General features: G+C 46.9%; 50 pseudogenes; all 50 read left to right on the top strand.

The window, feature by feature from the left end:
• The first annotated feature begins 179 nt into the window (after window positions 1–179).
• LOC140288611 (5S ribosomal RNA) lies at window positions 180–298 on the top strand (annotated as a pseudogene).
• A 269-nt stretch (window positions 299–567) lies between these two features.
• Window positions 568–686, top strand: LOC140313665 (5S ribosomal RNA; annotated as a pseudogene).
• Window positions 687–955: 269 nt separating this feature from the next.
• Window positions 956–1073, top strand: LOC140297013 (5S ribosomal RNA; annotated as a pseudogene).
• A 272-nt stretch (window positions 1074–1345) lies between these two features.
• On the top strand, window positions 1346–1464 carry LOC140279361 (5S ribosomal RNA; annotated as a pseudogene).
• A 269-nt stretch (window positions 1465–1733) lies between these two features.
• Window positions 1734–1852, top strand: LOC140291248 (5S ribosomal RNA; annotated as a pseudogene).
• A 269-nt stretch (window positions 1853–2121) lies between these two features.
• On the top strand, window positions 2122–2240 carry LOC140300533 (5S ribosomal RNA; annotated as a pseudogene).
• A 269-nt stretch (window positions 2241–2509) lies between these two features.
• Window positions 2510–2628, top strand: LOC140306323 (5S ribosomal RNA; annotated as a pseudogene).
• Window positions 2629–2897: 269 nt separating this feature from the next.
• LOC140288612 (5S ribosomal RNA) lies at window positions 2898–3016 on the top strand (annotated as a pseudogene).
• Window positions 3017–3285: 269 nt separating this feature from the next.
• On the top strand, window positions 3286–3404 carry LOC140290612 (5S ribosomal RNA; annotated as a pseudogene).
• A 269-nt stretch (window positions 3405–3673) lies between these two features.
• On the top strand, window positions 3674–3792 carry LOC140273256 (5S ribosomal RNA; annotated as a pseudogene).
• Window positions 3793–4061: 269 nt separating this feature from the next.
• LOC140297296 (5S ribosomal RNA) lies at window positions 4062–4180 on the top strand (annotated as a pseudogene).
• Window positions 4181–4449: 269 nt separating this feature from the next.
• LOC140293475 (5S ribosomal RNA) lies at window positions 4450–4567 on the top strand (annotated as a pseudogene).
• A 269-nt stretch (window positions 4568–4836) lies between these two features.
• On the top strand, window positions 4837–4954 carry LOC140287160 (5S ribosomal RNA; annotated as a pseudogene).
• A 269-nt stretch (window positions 4955–5223) lies between these two features.
• On the top strand, window positions 5224–5347 carry LOC140271215 (5S ribosomal RNA; annotated as a pseudogene).
• Window positions 5348–5616: 269 nt separating this feature from the next.
• Window positions 5617–5734, top strand: LOC140293476 (5S ribosomal RNA; annotated as a pseudogene).
• Window positions 5735–6003: 269 nt separating this feature from the next.
• Window positions 6004–6121, top strand: LOC140287171 (5S ribosomal RNA; annotated as a pseudogene).
• A 269-nt stretch (window positions 6122–6390) lies between these two features.
• LOC140271222 (5S ribosomal RNA) lies at window positions 6391–6514 on the top strand (annotated as a pseudogene).
• A 269-nt stretch (window positions 6515–6783) lies between these two features.
• Window positions 6784–6901, top strand: LOC140293478 (5S ribosomal RNA; annotated as a pseudogene).
• A 269-nt stretch (window positions 6902–7170) lies between these two features.
• LOC140287182 (5S ribosomal RNA) lies at window positions 7171–7288 on the top strand (annotated as a pseudogene).
• A 269-nt stretch (window positions 7289–7557) lies between these two features.
• On the top strand, window positions 7558–7681 carry LOC140271228 (5S ribosomal RNA; annotated as a pseudogene).
• A 269-nt stretch (window positions 7682–7950) lies between these two features.
• LOC140294684 (5S ribosomal RNA) lies at window positions 7951–8069 on the top strand (annotated as a pseudogene).
• A 647-nt stretch (window positions 8070–8716) lies between these two features.
• LOC140288924 (5S ribosomal RNA) lies at window positions 8717–8835 on the top strand (annotated as a pseudogene).
• Window positions 8836–9104: 269 nt separating this feature from the next.
• LOC140318391 (5S ribosomal RNA) lies at window positions 9105–9223 on the top strand (annotated as a pseudogene).
• Window positions 9224–9492: 269 nt separating this feature from the next.
• LOC140296669 (5S ribosomal RNA) lies at window positions 9493–9611 on the top strand (annotated as a pseudogene).
• Window positions 9612–9880: 269 nt separating this feature from the next.
• LOC140295520 (5S ribosomal RNA) lies at window positions 9881–9999 on the top strand (annotated as a pseudogene).
• A 269-nt stretch (window positions 10000–10268) lies between these two features.
• Window positions 10269–10387, top strand: LOC140300865 (5S ribosomal RNA; annotated as a pseudogene).
• Window positions 10388–10659: 272 nt separating this feature from the next.
• On the top strand, window positions 10660–10778 carry LOC140292631 (5S ribosomal RNA; annotated as a pseudogene).
• Window positions 10779–11047: 269 nt separating this feature from the next.
• On the top strand, window positions 11048–11166 carry LOC140304161 (5S ribosomal RNA; annotated as a pseudogene).
• Window positions 11167–11435: 269 nt separating this feature from the next.
• On the top strand, window positions 11436–11554 carry LOC140315592 (5S ribosomal RNA; annotated as a pseudogene).
• A 269-nt stretch (window positions 11555–11823) lies between these two features.
• Window positions 11824–11942, top strand: LOC140287919 (5S ribosomal RNA; annotated as a pseudogene).
• A 269-nt stretch (window positions 11943–12211) lies between these two features.
• On the top strand, window positions 12212–12330 carry LOC140296402 (5S ribosomal RNA; annotated as a pseudogene).
• A 269-nt stretch (window positions 12331–12599) lies between these two features.
• On the top strand, window positions 12600–12718 carry LOC140315603 (5S ribosomal RNA; annotated as a pseudogene).
• A 269-nt stretch (window positions 12719–12987) lies between these two features.
• LOC140291162 (5S ribosomal RNA) lies at window positions 12988–13106 on the top strand (annotated as a pseudogene).
• Window positions 13107–13375: 269 nt separating this feature from the next.
• LOC140292632 (5S ribosomal RNA) lies at window positions 13376–13494 on the top strand (annotated as a pseudogene).
• A 269-nt stretch (window positions 13495–13763) lies between these two features.
• Window positions 13764–13882, top strand: LOC140316119 (5S ribosomal RNA; annotated as a pseudogene).
• A 269-nt stretch (window positions 13883–14151) lies between these two features.
• LOC140283341 (5S ribosomal RNA) lies at window positions 14152–14270 on the top strand (annotated as a pseudogene).
• Window positions 14271–14539: 269 nt separating this feature from the next.
• LOC140294314 (5S ribosomal RNA) lies at window positions 14540–14658 on the top strand (annotated as a pseudogene).
• Window positions 14659–14927: 269 nt separating this feature from the next.
• LOC140274442 (5S ribosomal RNA) lies at window positions 14928–15046 on the top strand (annotated as a pseudogene).
• A 269-nt stretch (window positions 15047–15315) lies between these two features.
• On the top strand, window positions 15316–15434 carry LOC140279106 (5S ribosomal RNA; annotated as a pseudogene).
• Window positions 15435–15703: 269 nt separating this feature from the next.
• Window positions 15704–15822, top strand: LOC140300534 (5S ribosomal RNA; annotated as a pseudogene).
• A 269-nt stretch (window positions 15823–16091) lies between these two features.
• Window positions 16092–16210, top strand: LOC140282580 (5S ribosomal RNA; annotated as a pseudogene).
• A 269-nt stretch (window positions 16211–16479) lies between these two features.
• Window positions 16480–16598, top strand: LOC140288613 (5S ribosomal RNA; annotated as a pseudogene).
• Window positions 16599–16867: 269 nt separating this feature from the next.
• On the top strand, window positions 16868–16986 carry LOC140313673 (5S ribosomal RNA; annotated as a pseudogene).
• A 269-nt stretch (window positions 16987–17255) lies between these two features.
• On the top strand, window positions 17256–17374 carry LOC140279128 (5S ribosomal RNA; annotated as a pseudogene).
• A 269-nt stretch (window positions 17375–17643) lies between these two features.
• LOC140279139 (5S ribosomal RNA) lies at window positions 17644–17762 on the top strand (annotated as a pseudogene).
• Window positions 17763–18031: 269 nt separating this feature from the next.
• On the top strand, window positions 18032–18150 carry LOC140279758 (5S ribosomal RNA; annotated as a pseudogene).
• Window positions 18151–18419: 269 nt separating this feature from the next.
• Window positions 18420–18538, top strand: LOC140299666 (5S ribosomal RNA; annotated as a pseudogene).
• A 269-nt stretch (window positions 18539–18807) lies between these two features.
• Window positions 18808–18926, top strand: LOC140288615 (5S ribosomal RNA; annotated as a pseudogene).
• Window positions 18927–19195: 269 nt separating this feature from the next.
• LOC140308708 (5S ribosomal RNA) lies at window positions 19196–19314 on the top strand (annotated as a pseudogene).
• A 269-nt stretch (window positions 19315–19583) lies between these two features.
• On the top strand, window positions 19584–19701 carry LOC140297014 (5S ribosomal RNA; annotated as a pseudogene).
• Window positions 19702–19905: the final 204 nt, after the last annotated feature.

A 19905-nucleotide genomic window follows, 5' to 3' on the forward strand; every position in this document is an offset into this window, starting at 1 on the left:
CTGCTTTGTTGGCAGACACGAAGTGATCTGAGAGTCTCAGTTTCAGCTGCAGAGAATGATCACATCAGGGAAGAAGATGTGCCCATAACAAGTCAGCCTTTCTCTGCAATTATCTGGTTACATAGAGGAATTGTATGATTCCAGTACCTATATAATGCACATTTGTCACAGAAATTGTTCCTTACGGCCACACCACCCTGAATAAGCCCGACCTCGTCTGATCTCGGAAGCCAAGGAGGGTTGGGCCTGGTTAGTACTTTAATGGGAGACTGCTTGGGAATACCAGGTGCTGTAAGCGTTTTCTCTTCTCTCTACAACCTGCATGTCTTTTCTTGCAACGTCTGATCACCCTGTGACACATGAGGAAGTTGGCCATCTTCAGCTGCTGCTGCTTTGTTGGAAGACACGAAGTGATCTGAGAGTCTCAGTTTCAACTGAAGAGAATAATCACGTCAGGGAAGAAGATGTGCCCACTACACATCAGCCTTTCTCAGCAATTATCTGGTTACATAGAGGAACCGTATGATTCCTGTACTTATATAATGCACTTTTGTCAGACACATTGTTGCTTACGGCCACACCACCCTGAACATACCCGACCTCGTCTGATCTCGGAAGCCAAGCAGGGTTGAACCTGCTTAGTACTTGGATGGGAGACTGCTTGGGAATACCAGGTGCTGTAAGCGTTTTCTCTTCTCTCTACAACCTGCATGTCTTTTGTTGCAACGTCTGATCACCCTGTGACACATGAGGAAGTTGGTCATCTTCAGCTGCTGCTGCTTTGTTGGCTGACACAAAGTGATCTGAGAGTCTCAGTTTCGGTTGCAGAGAATGATCACATCAGAGAAGATGATTTGCCCGCTACACATCAGCCTTTCTCGGCAATTATCTGGTTGCATAGAGGAACCGTATGATTCCAATACCTATATAATGCACATTTGTCAGAGACATTGTTGCTTACGGCCACACCACCTTGAATAAGCCCGACCTCGTCTGATCTCGGACACCAAGAAGGTTGTACCTGGTTAGTACTTGGATGGGAGACAGCTTGGGAATACCAGGTGCTGTAAGCTTTTTCTCTTCTCTCTACCACCTGCATGTCTTTTGTTGCAACGTCTGATCACCCTGTGACACGTGAAGAAGTTGGTCATCTTCAGCTGCTGCTGCTTTGTTGATAGACACGAGGTGATCTGAGAGTCTCAGTTTCAGCTGAAGAGAATAATCACATCAAGGAGGAAGATGATGTGCCCACTACAAGTCAGCCTTTTTCGGCAATTATCTGGTTACACAGAGGAAGTGTATGATTCCAGTACCTATATAATGCACATTTGTCACCGATATTGTTGCTTACGGCCGCACCACCCTGAATATACCTGACCTCGTCTGATCTTGGAAGAAAAGCAGGGTTGGGCCTCGTTAGTATTTGGATGGGAGACCACTTCGGAATACGAGGTGCTGTAAGCTTTTTCTCTTCTCTGTACCACCTGCATGTCTTTTGTTGCAACGTCTGATCACCCTGTGACACATGAGGAAGTTGGTCATCTTCAGCTTCTGCTGCTTTGTTGGCAGACACAAAGTGATCTGAGAGTCTCAGTTTCAGCTCGAGAGAATAATCACGTCAGGGAAGAAGATGTGCCCACTACTTATCAGCTTTTCTCGGCAATTATCTGGTTATATAGAGGAACTGTATGATTCCAGTACCTATATAATGCACATTTGTCACAGTTATGGTTGCTTACGGCCACACCACCCTGAATATGCCTGACCACGTCTGATCTCGGAAGCCAAGCAGGTTTGGGCCTGGTTAGTACTTGGATGGTAGAATATCTGGGAATACCAGGTGCTGTAAGCTGATTCTCTTCTCTCTACCACCTGCATGTCTTTTGTTGCAACGTCTGATCACCCTGTGACACATGAGGAAGTTGGTCATCTTCAGCTGCTGCTGCTGTGTTGGCAGACACAAAGTGATCTGAGAGTCTCAGTTTCAGCTGCAGAGAATAATCACGTCAGGGCAGAAGATGTGCCCACTACACATCAGCCTTTCTCGGAAATGATCTGGTTGCATAGAGGAACCGTATGATTCCAGTACCTATATAATGCACATTTGTCAGAGACATTGTTGCTTACGGCCACACCACCCTGAACATACCCGACCTCGTCTGATCTCGGAAGCCAAGGAGGGTTGGGCGTGGTTAGTACTTGGATGGAAGACCTCTTGGGAATACCAGGTGCTGTAAGCTTTTTCTCTTCTCTCGACCACCTGCATGTCTTTTGTTGCAACGTCTGATCACCCTGTGACACATGAGGAAGGTGGTCATCTTCAGCTGCTGCTGCTTTGTTGGCAGACACGAAGTGATCTGAGAGTCTCAGTTTCAGCTGCAGAGAATGATCACATGAGGGAAGAAGATTTGCCCACTACAAGTCAGCCTTTCTCGGCAATTATCTGGTTACATAGAGGAACCGTATGATTCCAGTACCTATATAATGCACATTTGTCACAGACATTGTTGCTTACGGCCACACCACCCTGAACATGCCCGACCTCGTCTGATCTCGGTAGCCAAGGAGGGTTGGGCCTGGTTAGTACTTAAATGGGAGACCGCTTGGGAATACCAGGAGCTGTAAGCTTTTTGTCTTCTCTCGACCACCTGCATGTCTTTTGTTGCAACGTCTGATCACCCTGTGACACATGAGGAAGTTGGTCATCTTCAGCTGCTGCTGCTTTGTTGGCAGACACGAAGTGATCTGAGAGTCTCAGTTTCAGCTGCAGAGAATAATCACATCAGGGAAGAAGATGTGCCCATAACAAGTCAGCCTTTCTCTGCAATTATCTGGTTACATAGAGGAATTGTATGATTCCAGTACCTATATAATGCACATTTGTCACAGAAATTGTTCCTTACGGCCACACCACCCTGAATAAGCCCGACCTCGTCTGATCTCGGAAGCCAAGGAGGGTTGGGCCTGGTTAGTACTTTAATGGGAGACTGCTTGGGAATACCAGGTGCTGTAAGCGTTTTCTCTTCTCTCTACCACCTGCATGTCTTTTGTTGCAACGTCTGATCACCCTGTGACACATGAGGAAGTTGGCCATCTTCAGCTGCTGCTGCTTTGTTGGCAGACACGAAGTGATCTGAGAGTCTCAGTTTCAGTTGCAGAGAATGATCACATCAGAGAAGATGATTTGCCCGCTACACATCAGCCTTTCTCGGCAATTATCTGGTTGCATAGAGGAACCGTATGATTCAAGTACCTATATAATGCACATTTGTCAGAGACATTGTTGCTTACGGCCACACCACCCTGAATAAGCCCGACCTCGTCTGATCTCGGACGCCAAGCAGGGTTGTACCTGGTTAGTACTTGGATGGGAGACAGCTTGGGAATACCAGGTGCTGTAAGCTTTTTCTCTTCTCTCTACCACCTGCATGTCTTTTGTTGCAACGTCTGATCACCCTGTGACACGTGAAGAAGTTGGTCATCTTCAGCTGCTGCTGCTTTGTTGGAAGACACGAAGTGAACTGAGAATCTCAGTTTCAGCTGAAGAGAATAATCACGTCAGGGAAGAAGATGTGCCCACTACACATCAGCCTTTCTCATCAATTATCTGGTTACATAGAGGAACCGTATGATTCCTGTACTTATATAATGCACATTTGTCACGGACATTGTTACTTACGGCCACACCACCCTGAATTTGCCTGACCTCGTCTGATCTCGGAAGCCAAGCATTGTTGGGCCTGGTTAGTACTTGGGTGGGAGACCGCTTGGGAATACCAGGTGCTGTAAGCTTTTTCTCTTCTCTCTACCACCTGCATGTGTTTTGTTGCAACGTCTGATCACCCTGTGACACATGAGGAAGTTGGTCATCTTCAGCTGCTGCTGCTTTGTTGGCAGACACGAAGTGATCTGAGAGTCTCAGTTTCAGCTGAAGAGAATGATCACATCAGAGAAGATGATATGCCCACTACACATCAGCCTTTCTCGGCAATTATCTGGTTTCATAGAGGAAGTGTATGATTCCAATACCTATATAATTCACATTTGTAACAAACATTGTTGCTTACGGCCACACCACCCTGAATAAGCCCCACCTTGTCTTATCCTGGAAGCCAAGCAGGGTTGGGCCTGGTTCGTACTTCAATGGGAGACTGCTTGGGAATACCAGGTGCTGTAAGCTTTTTATCTTCTCTCTACCACCTGCATGTCTTTTGTTGCAACATCTGATCACCCTGTGACACATGAGGAAGTTTGTCATCTTCAGCTTCTGCTGCTTTGTTGGCAGACACGAAGTGATCTGAGAGTCTCATTTTCAACTGAAGAGAATAATAACGTCAGGGAAGAAGATGTGCCCCCTACACATCAGCCTTTCTCGGCAATTATCTGGTTACATAGAGGAACTGTATGATTCCAGTACCTATATAATGCACATTTGTCACAGACATTGTTGCTTACGGCCACACCACCCTCAATATGCCTGACCTCGTCTGATCTCGGAAGCCAAGCACGGTTGGCCTGGTTAGTACTTGGGTGGGAGACTGCTTGGGAATACCAGGTGCTGTAAGCTTTATCTCTTCTCTGGACCACCTGAATGTCTTTTGTTGCAACGTCTGATCACCCTGTGACACATGAGGAAGTTGGTCATCTTCAGCTTCTGCTGCTTTGTTTGCAGACACGAAGTGATCTGAGAGTCTCAGTTTCAGCTGCAGAGAATAATCACGTCAGGGAAGAAGATGTGCCCACTACACATAAGCCTTTCTCGGCAATTATCTGGTTACATAGAGGAACCGTATGATTCCAGTACCTATATAATGCACATTTGTCACAGACATTGTCGCTTACGGCAACACCACCCTGAACATGCCTGACCTCGTCTGATCTCGGAAGCCAAGCACGGTTGGCCTGGTTAGTACTTGGGTGGGAGACCACTTGGGAATACCAGGTGCTGTAAGCTTTATCTCTTCTCTGGACCACCTGCATGTCTTTTGTTGCAACGTCTGATCACCCTGTGACACATGAGGAAGTTGGTCATCTTCAGCTTCTGCTGCTTTGTTGGCAGACACGAAGTGATCTGAGAGTCTCAGTTTCAGCTGCAGAGAATAATCACGTCAGGGAAGAAGATGTGCCCACTACACATAAGCCTTTCTCTGCAATTATCTGGTTACATAGAGGAACCGTATGATTCCAGTACCTATATAATGCACATTTGTCACAGAGATTGTCGCTTACGGCCACACCACCCTGAATATAATATGCCCGACCTCGTCCGATCTCGGAAGCCAAGCGGGGTTGTGCCTGGTTAGTACTTGGGTGGGAGACTGCTTGGGAATACCAGGTGCTGTAAGCTTTTTCTCTTCTCTCTACCACCTGCATGTCTTTTGTTGCAACGTCTGATCACCCTGTGACACATGAGGAAGTTGGTCATCTTCAGCTGCTGCTGCTTTGTTGGCAGACACAAAGTGATCTGAGAGTCTCAGTTTCAGCTGGAGAGAATAATCACATCAGGGAAGAAGATATGCCCACTACACATCAGCCTTTCTCGGCAATTATCTGGTTACATAGAGGAACTGTATGATTCCAGTACCTATATAATGCACATTTGTCACAGACATTGTTGCTTACGGCCACACCACCCTCAATATGCCTGACCTCGTCTGATCTCGGAAGCCAAGCACGGTTGGCCTGGTTAGTACTTGGGTGGGAGACTGCTTGGGAATACCAGGTGCTGTAAGCTTTATCTCTTCTCTGGACCACCTGAATGTCTTTTGTTGCAACATCTGATCACCCTGTGACACATGAGGAAGTTGGTCATCTTCAGCTTCTGCTGCTTTGTTTGCAGACACGAAGTGATCTGAGAGTCTCAGTTTCAGCTGCAGAGAATAATCACGTCAGGGAAGAAGATGTGCCCACTACACATAAGCCTTTCTCGGCAATTATCTGGTTACATAGAGGAACCGTATGATTCCAGTACCTATATAATGCACATTTGTCACAGACATTGTCGCTTACGGCAACACCACCCTGAACATGCCTGACCTCGTCTGATCTCGGAAGCCAAGCACGGTTGGCCTGGTTAGTACTTGGGTGGGAGACCACTTGGGAATACCAGGTGCTGTAAGCTTTATCTCTTCTCTGGACCACCTGAATGTCTTTTGTTGCAACGTCTGATCACCCTGTGACACATGAGGAAGTTGGTCATCTTCAGCTTCTGCTGCTTTGTTGGCAGACACGAAGTGATCTGAGAGTCTCAGTTTCAGCTGCAGAGAATAATCACGTCAGGGAAGAAGATGTGCCCACTACACATAAGCCTTTCTCTGCAATTATCTGGTTACATAGAGGAACCGTATGATTCCAGTACCTATATAATGCACATTTGTCACAGAGATTGTCGCTTACGGCCACACCACCCTGAATATAATATGCCCGACCTCGTCCGATCTCGGAAGCCAAGCGGGGTTGTGCCTGGTTAGTACTTGGGTGGGAGACTGCTTGGGAATACCAGGTGCTGTAAGCTTTTTCTCTTCTCTCTACCACCTGCATGTCTTTTGTTGCAACGTCTGATCACCCTGTGACACATGAGGAAGTTGGTCATCTTCAGCTGCTGCTGCTTTGTTGGCAGACACAAAGTGATCTGAGAGTCTCAGTTTCAGCTGGAGAGAATAATCACATCAGGGAAGAAGATATGCCCACTACACATCAGCCTTTCTCGGCAATTATCTGGTTACATAGAGGAACTGTATGATTCCAGTACCTATATAATGCACATTTGTCACAGACATTGTTGCTTACGGCCACACCACCCTCAATATGCCTGACCTCGTCTGATCTCGGAAGCCAAGCACGGTTGGCCTGGTTAGTACTTGGGTGGGAGACTGCTTGGGAATACCAGGTGCTGTAAGCTTTATCTCTTCTCTGGACCACCTGAATGTCTTTTGTTGCAACGTCTGATCACCCTGTGACACATGAGGAAGTTGGTCATCTTCAGCTTCTGCTGCTTTGTTTGCAGACACGAAGTGATCTGAGAGTCTCAGTTTCAGCTGCAGAGAATAATCACGTCAGGGAAGAAGATGTGCCCACTACACATAAGCCTTTCTCGGCAATTATCTGGTTACATAGAGGAACCGTATGATTCCAGTACCTATATAATGCACATTTGTCACAGACATTGTCGCTTACGGCAACACCACCCTGAACATGCCTGACCTCGTCTGATCTCGGAAGCCAAGCACGGTTGGCCTGGTTAGTACTTGGGTGGGAGACCACTTGGGAATACCAGGTGCTGTAAGCTTTATCTCTTCTCTGGACCACCTGAATGTCTTTTGTTGCAACGTCTGATCACCCTGTGACACATGAGGAAGTTGGTCATCTTCAGCTTCTGCTGCTTTGTTGGCAGACACGAAGTGATCTGAGAGTCTCAGTTTCAGCTGCAGAGAATAATCACGTCAGGGAAGAAGATGTGCCCACTACACATAAGCCTTTCTCTGCAATTATCTGGTTACATAGAGGAACCGTATGATTCCAGTACCTATATAATGCACATTTGTCACAGAGATTGTCGCTTACGGCCACACCACCCTGAATATAATATGCCCGACCTCGTCCGATCTCGGAAGCCAAGCGGGGTTGTGCCTGGTTAGTACTTGGGTGGGAGACTGCTTGGGAATACCAGGTGCTGTAAGCTTTTTCTCTTCTCTCTACCACCTGCATGTCTTTTGTTGCAACGTCTGATCACCCTGTGACACATGAGGAAGTTGGTCATCTTCAGCTGCTGCTGCTTTGTTGGCAGACACAAAGTGATCTGAGAGTCTCAGTTTCAGCTGGAGAGAATAATCACATCAGGGAAGAAGATATGCCCACTACACATCAGCCTTTCTCGGCAATTATCTGGTTACATAGAGGAACTGTATGATTCCAGTACCAATATAATGCACATTTGTCACAGACTTTGTTGCTTACGGCCACACCACCCTCAACATATCCGACCTTGTCCGATCTCGGAAGCCAAGCACGGATGGGCCTGGTTAGTACTTACATGGGAGACTGCTTTGGAATACCAGGTGCTGTAAGCTTTTTCTCTTCTCTCTACCACCTGCATGTCTTTTGTTGCAACGTCTGATCACCCTGTGACACATGAGGAAGTTGGTCATCTTCAGCTGCTGCTGCTTTGTTGGCAGACACAAAGTGATCTGAGAGTCTCAGTTTCAGCTGCAGAGAATAATCACATCAGGGAAGAAGATGTGCCCACTACAAGTCAGCCTTTCTCGGCAATTATCTGGTTACATAGAGGAAGTGTATGATTCCAGTACTTATATAAGGCACATTTGTCACATATATTGTTGCTTACAGCCACACCACCCTGAATAAGCACGATCTCGGAAGCCAAGCAGGTTTGGGCCTGGTTAGTACTTGGAAGGTAGACTGCCTGGGAATACCAGGTGCTTTAAGCTTTTTCTCTTCTCTCTACCACCTGCATGTCTTTTGTTGCAACGTCTGATCACCCTGTGACACATGAGGAAGTTGGTCATCTTCAGCTGCTGCTGCTTTGTTGGCAGACACGAAGTGATCTGAGAGTCTCAGTTTCAGCTGCAGAGAATAATCACGTCAGGGAAGAAGATGTGCCCACTACAAGTCAGCTTTTCTCTGCAATTATCTGGTTACATAGAGGAACCGTATGATTCCAGTACCTATATAATGCACATTTGTCACAGACATTGTTGCTTACGGCCACACCACCCTGAACATGCCCGACCTCGTCTTATCTCGGAAGCCAAGGAGGGTTGGGCCTGGTTAGTACTTAAATGGGAGACCGCTTGGGAATACCAGGAGCTGTAAGCTTTTTGTCTTCTCTCGACCACCTGCATGTCTTTTGTTGCAACGTCTGATCCCCCTGTGACACATGAGGAAGTTGGTCATCTTCAGCTGCTGCTGCTTTGTTGGCAGACACGAAGTGATCTGAGAGTCTCAGTTTCAGCTGCAGAGAATAATCACATCAGGGAAGAAGATGTGCCCATAACAAGTCAGCCTTTCTCTGCAATTATCTGGTTACATAGAGGAATTGTATGATTCCAGTACCTATATAATGCACATTTGTCACAGAAATTGTTCCTTACGGCCATACCACCCTGAATAAGCCCGACCTCGTCTGATCTCGGAAGCCAAGGAGGGTTGGGCCTGGTTAGTACTTTAATGGGAGACTGCTTGGGAATACCAGGTGCTGTAAGCATTTTCTCTTCTCTCTACAACCTGCATGTCTTTTGTTGCAACGTCTGATCACCCTGTGACACATGAGAAAGTTGGCCATCTTCAGCTGCTGCTGCTTTGTTGGAAGACACGAAGTGATCTGAGAGTCTCAGTTTCAGCTGAAGAGAATAATCACGTCAGGGAAGAAGATGTGCCCACTACACATCAGCCTTTCTCAGCAATTATCTGGTTACATAGAGGAACCGTATGATTCCTGTACTTATATAATGCACATTTGTCAGACACATTGTTTCTTACGGCCACACTACCCTGAACATGCCCGACCTTGTCTGATCTCGGAAGCCAAGCAGAGTTGAGCCTGCTTAGTACTTGGATGGGAGACAGCTTGGGAATACCAGGTGCTGTAAGCTTTTTCTCTTCTCTCTACCACCTGCATGTCTTTTGTTGCAACGTCTGATCACCCTGTGACACGTGAAGAAGTTGGTCATCTTCAGCTGCTGCTGCTTTGTTGGCAGACACGAAGTGATCTGAGAGTCTCAGTTTCAGCTGGAGAGAATAATCACATCAGGGAAGAAGATATGCCCACTACACATCAGCCTTTCTCGGCAATTATCTGGTTACATAGAGGAACTGTATGATTCCAGTACCAATATAATGCACATTTGTCACAGACTTTGTTGCTTACGGCCACACCACCCTCAACATATCCGACCTTGTCCGATCACGGAAGCCAAGCACGGTTGGGCCTGGTTAGTACTTAGATGGGAGACTGCTTTGGAATACCAGGTGCTGTAAGCTTTTTCTCTTCTCTCTACCACCTGCATGTCTTTTGTTGCAACGTCTGATCACCCTGTGACACATGAGGAAGTTGGTCATCTTCAGCTTCTGCTGCTTTGTTGGCAGACACAAAGTGATCTGAGAGTCTCATTTTCAGCTGGAGAGAATTATCACGTCAGGGAACAAGATGTGCCCACTACACATCAGCCTTTCTCGGCAATTATCTGGTTACATAGAGGAACCGTATGACTCCATTACCTATATAATGCACATTTGTCACAGAAATTGTCGCTTACGGCCACACCACCCTGAATATGCCCGACCTCGTCTGATCTCGGAAGCCAAGCAGGGTTGGGGCTGGTTAGTACTTGGATGGGAGACCGCTTGGGAATACGAGGTGCTGTAAGCTTCTTCTCTTCTCTCTACCACCTGCATGTCTTTTGTTGCAACGTCTGATCACCCTGTGACACATGAGGAAGTTGGTCATCTTCAGTTACTGCTGCTGCTTTGTTGGCAGACACAAAGTGATCTGAGAGTCTCAGTTTCAGTTGCAGAGAATGATCACATCAGAGAAGATGATTTGCGCGCTACACATCAGCCTTTCTCAGCAATTATCTGGTTGCATAGAGGAACCGTATGATTCCAGTACCTATATAATGCACATTTGTCAGAGACATTGTTGCTTACGGCCACACCACCCTGAATAAGCCCGACCTCGTCTGATCTCGGACGCCAAACAGGGTTGTACCTGGTTAGTACTTGGATGGGAGACAGCTTGGGAACACCAGGTGCTGTAAGCTTTTTCTCTTCTCTCTACCACCTGCATGTCTTTTGTTGCAACGTCTGATCACCCTGTGACACATGAGGAAGTTGGTCATCTTCAGCTGCTGCTGCTTTGTTGGCAGACACAAAGTGATCTGAGAGTCTCAGTTTCAGCTCGAGAGAATAATCACGTCAGGGAAGAAGATGTGCCCACTACTTATCAGCTTTTCTCGGCAATTATCTGGTTACATAGAGGAACCGTATGATTCCAGTACCTATATAATGCACATTTGTCAGAGACATTGTTGCTTACGGCCACACCACCCTGAACATGCCCGACCTCGTCTGATCTCGGACGCCAAACAGGGTTGTACCTGGTTAGTACTTGGATGGGAGACCTCTTGGGAACACCAGGTGCTGTAAGCTTTTTCTCTTCTCTCTACCACCTGCATGTCTTTTGTTGCAACGTCTGATCACCCTGTGACACATGAGGAAGTTGGTCATCTTCAGCTGCTGCTGCTTTGTTGGTAGACACGAAGTGATCTGAGAGTCTCAGTTTCAGCTGCAGAGAATAATCACATGAGGGAAGAAGATTTGCCCACTACAAGTCAGCCTTTCTCGGCAATTATCTGGTTACATAGAGGAACCGTATGATTCCAGTACCTATATAATGCACATTTGTCACAGACATTGTTGCTTACGGCCACACCACCCTGAACATGCCCGACCTCGTCTGATCTCGGTAGCCAAGGAGGGTTGGGCCTGGTTAGTACTTTAATGGGAGACTGCTTGGGAATACCAGGTGCTGTAAGCGTTTTCTCTTCTCTCTACAACCTGCATGTCTTTTGTTGCAACGTCTGATCACCCTGTGACACACGAGGAAGTTGGCCATCTTCAGCTGCTGCTGCTTTGTTGGAAGACACGAAGTGATCTGAGAGTCTCAGTTTCAACTGAAGAGAATAATGACGTCAGGGAAGAAGATGTGCCGACTACACATCAGCCTTTCTCAGCAATTATCTGGTTACATAGAGGAACCGTATGATTCCTGTAGTTATATAATGCACATTTGTCAGACACATTGTTGCTTACGGCCACACCACCCTGAACATGCCCGACCTCGTCTGATCTCGGAAGCCAAGCAGGGTTGAGCCTCCTTAGTACTTGGATGGAAGACCTCTTGGGAATACCAGGTGCTGTAAGCTTTTTCTCTTCTCTCGACCACCTGCATGTCTTTTGTTGCAACGTCTGATCACCCTGTGACACATGAGGAAGTTGGTCATCTTCAGCTGCTGCTGCTTTGTTGGCTGACACAAAGTGATCTGAGAGTCTCAGTTTCAGTTGCAGAGAATGATCACATCAGAGAAGATGATTTGCCCGCTACACATCAGCCTTTCTCGGCAATTATCTGGTTGCATAGAGGAACCGTATGATTCCAGTACCTATATAATGCACATTTGTCACAGTTATGGTTGCTTACGGCCACACCACCCTGAATATGCCCAACCTCTTGTGATCTCGGAAGCCAAGCAGGGTTGAGCCTGCTTAGTACTTGGATGGTAGACATTCTGGGAATACCAGGTGCTGTAAGCTTTTTCTCTTCTCTCAACCACCTGCATGTCTTTTGTTGCAACGTCTGATCACCCTGTGACACATGAGGAAGTTGGTCATCTTCAGCTTCTGCTGCTTTGTTGGCAGAGACGAAGTGATCTGAGAGTCTCAGTTTCAGCTGCAGAGAATGATCACATGAGGGAAGAAGATGTGCCCACTACAAGTCAGCCTTTCTCGGCAATTATCTGGTTACATAGAGGAACCGTATGATTCCAGTACCTATATAATGCACATTTGTCACAGACATTGTTGCTTACGGCCACACCACCCTGAACATGCCCGACCTCGTCTGATCTCGGTAGCCAAGGAGGGTTGGGCCTGGTTAGTACTTTAATGGGAGACTGCTTGGGAATACCAGGTGCTGTAAGCGTTTTCTCTTCTCTCTACAACCTGCATGTCTTTTGTTGCAACGTCTGATCACCCTGTGACACACGAGGAAGTTGGCCATCTTCAGCTGCTGCTGCTTTGTTGGAAGACACGAAGTGATCTGAGAGTCTCAGTTTCAACTGAAGAGAATAATCACGTCAGGGAAGAAGATGTGCCGACTACACATCAGCCTTTCTCAGTAATTATCTGGTTACATAGAGGAACCGTATGATTCCTGTAGTTATATAATGCACATTTGTCAGACACATTGTTGCTTACGGCCACACCACCCTGAACATGCCCGACCTCGTCTGATCTCGGAAGCCAAGCAGGGTTGAGCCTCCTTAGTACTTGGATGGGAGACTGCTTGGGAATACCAGGTGCTGTAAGCGTTTTCTCTTCTCTCTACAACCTGCATGTCTTTTGTTGCAACGTCTGATCACCCTGTGACACATGAGGAAGTTGGTCATATTCAGCTGCTGCTGCTTTGTTGGCTGACACAAAGTGATCTGAGAGTCTCAGTTTCAGTTGCAGAGAATGATCACATCAGAGAAGATGATTTGCCCGCTACACATCAGCCTTTCTCGGCAATTATCTGGTTGCATAGAGGAACCGTATGATTCCAGTACCTATATAATGCACATTTGTCAGAGACATTGTTGCTTACGGCCACACCACCCTGAATAAGCCCGACCTCGTCTGATCTCGGACGCCAAACAGGGTTGTACCTGGTTAGTACTTGGATGGGAGACAGCTTGGGAACACCAGGTGCTGTAAGCTTTTTCTCTTCTCTCTACCACCTGCAAGTCTTTTGTTGCAACGTCTGATCACCCTGTGACACGTGAAGAAGTTGGTCATCTTCAGCTGCTGCTGCTTTGTTGATAGACACGAGGTGATCTGAGAGTCTCATTTTCAGCTGAAGAGAATAATCACATCAAGGAGGAAGATGAACCCACTACAAGTCAGCCTTTTTCGGCAATTATCTGGTTACACAGAGGAAGTGTATGATCCCAGTACCTATATAATGCACACTTGTCACCGATATTGTTGCTTACGGCCACACCACCCTGAATAAGCCCGACCTCGTCTGATCTCGGAAGCCAAGCACGGTTGGGCCTGGTTAGGACTTGAATGGGAGACCGCTTGGGAATACCAGGTGCTGTAAGCTTTTTCTCTTCTCTATACCACCTGCATGTCTTTTGTTGCAACGTCTGATCACCCTGTTACACATGAGGAAGTTGGTCATCTTCAGCTTCTGCTGCTTTGTTGGCAGACACGAAGTGATCTGAGAGTCTCAGTTTCAGCTGAAGAGAATAATCACATCAGGGAAGAAGATGTGCCCACTACAAGTCAGCCTTTCTCTGCAATTATCTGGTTACATAGAAGAAGTGTATGATTCCAGTACCTATATAATGCACATTTGTCACAGCTATTGTTGCTTACGGCCGCACCACCCTGAATATGCCTGACCTCGTCTGATCTTGGAAGAAAAGCAGGGTTGGGCCTGGTTAGTACTTGGATGGGAGACCACTTCGGAATACCAGGTGATGTAAGCTTCTTCTCTTCTCTCTACCACCTGCATGTCTTTTGTTGCAACGTCTGATCACCCTGTGACACATGAGGAAGTTGGTCATCTTCAGCTTCTGCTGCTTTGTTGGCAGACACGAAGTGATCTGAGAGTCTCAGTTTCAGCTGAAGAGAATGATCACATCAGAGAAGATTATATGCCCGCTACACATCAGCCTTTCTCTGCAATTATCTGGTTGCATAGAGGAACCGTATGCTTCCAGTACCTATATAATGCACATTTGTCAGAGACATTGTTGCTTACGGCCACACCACCCTGAACATGCCCGACCTCGTATGATCTCGGAAGCCATGCAGGGTTGAGCCTGCTTAGTGCTTGGATGGGAGACTGCTTGGGAATACCAGGTGCTGTAAGCTTCTTCTCTTCTCTCTACCACCTGCATGTCTTTTGTTGCAACGTCTGATCACCCTGTGACACATGAGGAAGTTGGTCATCTTCAGCTGCTGCTGCTTTGTTGGCAGACACAAAGTGATCTGAGAGTCTCAGTTTCAGCTACAGAGAATAATCACGTCAGGGAAGAAGATGTGCCCACTACAAGTCAGCCTTTCTCTGCAATTATCTGGTTACATAGAAGAAGTGTATGATTCCAGTACCTATATAATGCACATTTGTCACAGCTATTGTTGCTTACGGCCGCACCACCCTGAATATGCCTGACCTCGTCTGATCTTGGAAGAAAAGCAGGGTTGGGCCTGGTTAGTACTTGGATGGTGGACTATCTGGGAATACCAGGTGCTGTAAGCCTCTTCTCTTCTCTCTACCACCTGCATGTCTTTTGTTGCAACGTCTGATCACCCTGTGACACATGAGGAAGTTGGTCATCTTCAGCTGCTGCTGCTTTGTTGGCAGACACAAAGTGATCTGAGAGTCTCAGTTTCAGCTACAGAGAATAATCACGTCAGGGAAGAAGATGTGCCCACTACAAGTCAGCCTTTCTCTGCAATTATCTGGTTACATAGAAGAAGTGTATGATTCCAGTACCTATATAATGCACATTTGACACAGCTATTGTTGCTTACGGCCGCACCACCCTGAATATGCCTGACCTCGTCTGATCTTGGAAGAAAAGCAGGGTTGGGCCTGGTTAGTACTTGGATGGTGGACTATCTGGGAATACCAGGTGCTGTAAGCTGATTCTCTTCTCTCTACCACCTCCATGTCTTTTGTTGCAACGTCTGATCACCCTGTGACACATGAGGAAGTTGGTCATCTTCAGCTGCTGCTGCTTTGTTGGCAGACACAAAGTGATCTGAGAGTCTCAGTTTCAGCTGCAGAGAATAATCACGTCAGGGAAGAAGATGTGCCCACTACACATCAGCCTTTCTCGGAAATGATCTGGTTGCATAGAGGAACCGTATGATTCCAGTACCTATATAATGCACATTTGTCAGAGACATTGTTGCTTACGGCCACACCACCCTGAACATACCCGACCTCGTCTGATCTCGGAAGCCAAGGAGGGTTGGGCGTGGTTAGTACTTGGATGGAAGACCTCTTGGGAATACCAGGTGCTGTAAGCTTTTTCTTTTCTCTCGACCACCTGCATGTCTTTTGTTGCAACGTCTGATCACCCTGTGACACATGAGGAAGGTGGTCATCTTCAGCTTCTGCTGCTTTGTTGGCAGACACGAAGTGATCTGAGAGTCTCAGTTTCAGCTGCAGAGAATGATCACATGAGGGAAGAAGATTTGCCCACTACAAGTCAGCCTTTCTCGGCAATTATCTGGTTACATAGAGGAACCGTATGATTCCAGTACCTATATAATGCACATTTGTCACAGACATTGTTGCTTACGGCCACACCACCCTGAACATGCCCCACCTCGTCTGATCTCGGTAGCCAAGGAGGGTTGGGCCTGGTTAGTACTTGGATGGGAGACCACTTGGGAATACCAGGAGCTGTAAGCTTTTTGTCTTCTCTCGACCACCTGCATGTCTTTTGTTGCAACGTCTGATCACCCTGTGACACATGAGGAAGTTGGTCATCTTCAGCTGCTGCTGCTTTGTTGGCAGACACGAAGTGATCTGAGAGTCTCAGTTTCAGCTGCAGAGAATGATCACATCAGGGAAGAAGATGTGCCCATAACAAGTCAGCCTTTCTCTGCAATTATCTGGTTACATAGAGGAATTGTATGATTCCAGTACCTATATAATGCACATTTGTCACAGAAATTGTTCCTTACGGCCACACCACCCTGAATAAGCCCGACCTCGTCTGATCTCGGAAGCCAAGGAGGGTTGGGCCTGGTTAGTACTTTAATGGGAGACTGCTTGGGAATACCAGGTGCTGTAAGCGTTTTCTCTTCTCTCTACAACCTGCATGTCTTTTCTTGCAACGTCTGATCACCCTGTGACACATGAGGAAGTTGGCCATCTTCAGCTGCTGCTGCTTTGTTGGAAGACACGAAGTGATCTGAGAGTCTCAGTTTCAACTGAAGAGAATAATCACGTCAGGGAAGAAGATGTGCCCACTACACATCAGCCTTTCTCAGCAATTATCTGGTTACATAGAGGAACCGTATGATTCCTGTACTTATATAATGCACTTTTGTCAGACACATTGTTGCTTACGGCCACACCACCCTGAACATACCCGACCTCGTCTGATCTCGGAAGCCAAGCAGGGTTGAACCTGCTTAGTACTTGGATGGGAGACTGCTTGGGAATACCAGGTGCTGTAAGCGTTTTCTCTTCTCTCTACAACCTGCATGTCTTTTGTTGCAACGTCTGATCACCCTGTGACACATGAGGAAGTTGGTCATCTTCAGCTGCTGCTGCTTTGTTGGCAGACACAAAGTGATCTGAGAGTCTCAGTTTCAGCTACAGAGAATAATCACGTCAGGGAAGAAGATGTGCCCACTACAAGTCAGCCTATCTCTGCAATTATCTGGTTACATAGAAGAAGTGTATGATTCCAGTACCTATATAATGCACATTTGTCACAGCTATTGTTGCTTACGGCCGCACCACCCTGAATATGCCTGACCTCGTCTGATCTTGGAAGAAAAGCAGGGTTGGGCCTGGTTAGTACTTGGATGGTGGACTATCTGGGAATACCAGGTGCTGTAAGCTTCTTCTCTTCTCTCTACCACCTGCATGTCTTTTGTTGCAACGTCTGATCACCCTGTGACACATGAGGAAGTTGGTCATCTTCAGCTGCTGCTGCTTTGTTGGCAGACACAAAGTGATCTGAGAGTCTCAGTTTCAGCTACAGAGAATAATCACATCAGGGAAGAAGATGTGCCCACTACAAGTCAGCCTTTCTCTGCAATTATCTGGTTACATAGAAGAAGTGTATGATTCCAGTACCTATATAATGCACATTTGACACAGCTATTGTTGCTTACGGCCGCACCACCCTGAATATGCCTGACCTCGTCTGATCTTGGAAGAAAAGCAGGGTTGGGCCTGGTTAGTACTTGGATGGTGGACTATCTGGGAATACCAGGTGCTGTAAGCTGATTCTCTTCTCTCTACCACCTCCATGTCTTTTGTTGCAACGTCTGATCACCCTGTGACACATGAGGAAGTTGGTCATCTTCAGCTGCTGCTGCTTTGTTGGCAGACACAAAGTGATCTGAGAGTCTCAGTTTCAGCTGCAGAGAATAATCACGTCAGGGAAGAAGATGTGCCCACTACACATCAGCCTTTCTCGGAAATGATCTGGTTGCATAGAGGAACCGTATGATTCCAGTACCTATATAATGCACATTTGTCAGAGACATTGTTGCTTGCGGCCACACCACCCTGAACATACCCGACCTCGTCTGATCTCGGAAGCCAAGGAGGGTTGGGCGTGGTTAGTACTTGGATGGAAGACTGCTTGGGAATACCAGGTGCTGTAAGCTTTTTCTTTTCTCTCGACCACCTGCATGTCTTTTGTTGCAACGTCTGATCACCCTGTGACACATGAGGAAGGTGGTCATCTTCAGCTTCTGCTGCTTTGTTGGCAGACACGAAGTGATCTGAGAGTCTCAGTTTCAGCTGCAGAGAATGATCACATGAGGGAAGAAGATTTGCCCACTACAAGTCAGCCTTTCTCGGCAATTATCTGGTTACATAGAGGAACCGTATGATTCCAGTACCTATATAATGCACATTTGTCACAGACATTGTTGCTTACGGCCACACCACCCTGAACATGCCCGACCTCGTCTGATCTCGGTAGCCAAGGAGGGTTGGGCCTGGTTAGTACTTGGATGGGAGACCACTTGGGAATACCAGGAGCTGTAAGCTTTTTGTCTTCTCTCGACCACCTGCATGTCTTTTGTTGCAACGTCTGATCACCCTGTGACACATGAGGAAGTTGGTCATCTTCAGCTGCTGCTGCTTTGTTGGCAGACACGAAGTGATCTGAGAGTCTCAGTTTCAGCTGCAGAGAATGATCACATCAGGGAAGAAGATGTGCCCATAACAAGTCAGCCTTTCTCTGCAATTATCTGGTTACATAGAGGAATTGTATGATTCCAGTACCTATATAATGCACATTTGTCACAGAAATTGTTCCTTACGGCCACACCACCCTGAATAAGCCCGACCTCGTCTGATCTCGGAAGCCAAGGAGGGTTGGGCCTGGTTAGTACTTTAATGGGAGACTGCTTGGGAATACCAGGTGCTGTAAGCGTTTTCTCTTCTCTCTACAACCTGCATGTCTTTTCTTGCAACGTCTGATCACCCTGTGACACATGAGGAAGTTGGCCATCTTCAGCTGCTGCTGCTTTGTTGGAAGACACGAAGTGATCTGAGAGTCTCAGTTTCAACTGAAGAGAATAATCACGTCAGGGAAGAAGATGTGCCCACTACACATCAGCCTTTCTCAGCAATTATCTGGTTACATAGAGGAACCGTATGATTCCTGTACTTATATAATGCACTTTTGTCAGACACATTGTTGCTTACGGCCACACCACCCTGAACATACCCGACCTCGTCTGATCTCGGAAGCCAAGCAGGGTTGAACCTGCTTAGTACTTGGATGGGAGACTGCTTGGGAATACCAGGTGCTGTAAGCATTTTCTCTTCTCTCTACAACCTGCATGTCTTTTGTTGCAACGTCTGATCACCCTGTGACACATGAGGAAGTTGGTCATCTTCAGCTGCTGCTGCTTTGTTGGCTGACACAAAGTGATCTGAGAGTCTCAGTTTCGGTTGCAGAGAATGATCACATCAGAGAAGATGATTTGCCCGCTACACATCAGCCTTTCTCGGCAATTATCTGGTTGCATAGAGGAACCGTATGATTCCAATACCTATATAATGCACATTTGTCAGAGACATTGTTGCTTACGGCCACACCACCTTGAATAAGCCCGACCTCGTCTGATCTCGGACACCAAGAAGGTTGTACCTGGTTAGTACTTGGATGGGAGACAGCTTGGGAATACCAGGTGCTGTAAGCTTTTTCTCTTCTCTCTACCACCTGCATGTCTTTTGTTGCAACGTCTGATCACCCTGTGACACGTGAAGAAGTTGGTCATCTTCAGCTGCTGCTGCTTTGTTGATAGACACGAGGTGATCTGAGAGTCTCAGTTTCAGCTGAAGAGAATAATCACATCAAGGAGGAAGATGATGTGCCCACTACAAGTCAGCCTTTTTCGGCAATT

This window comes from Leuresthes tenuis, unplaced genomic scaffold (assembly GCF_036924035.1).
Source record: "Leuresthes tenuis unplaced genomic scaffold, fLeuTen1.0.hap1 SCAF_1, whole genome shotgun sequence".
Lineage (NCBI taxonomy): Eukaryota > Metazoa > Chordata > Actinopteri > Atheriniformes > Atherinopsidae > Leuresthes > Leuresthes tenuis.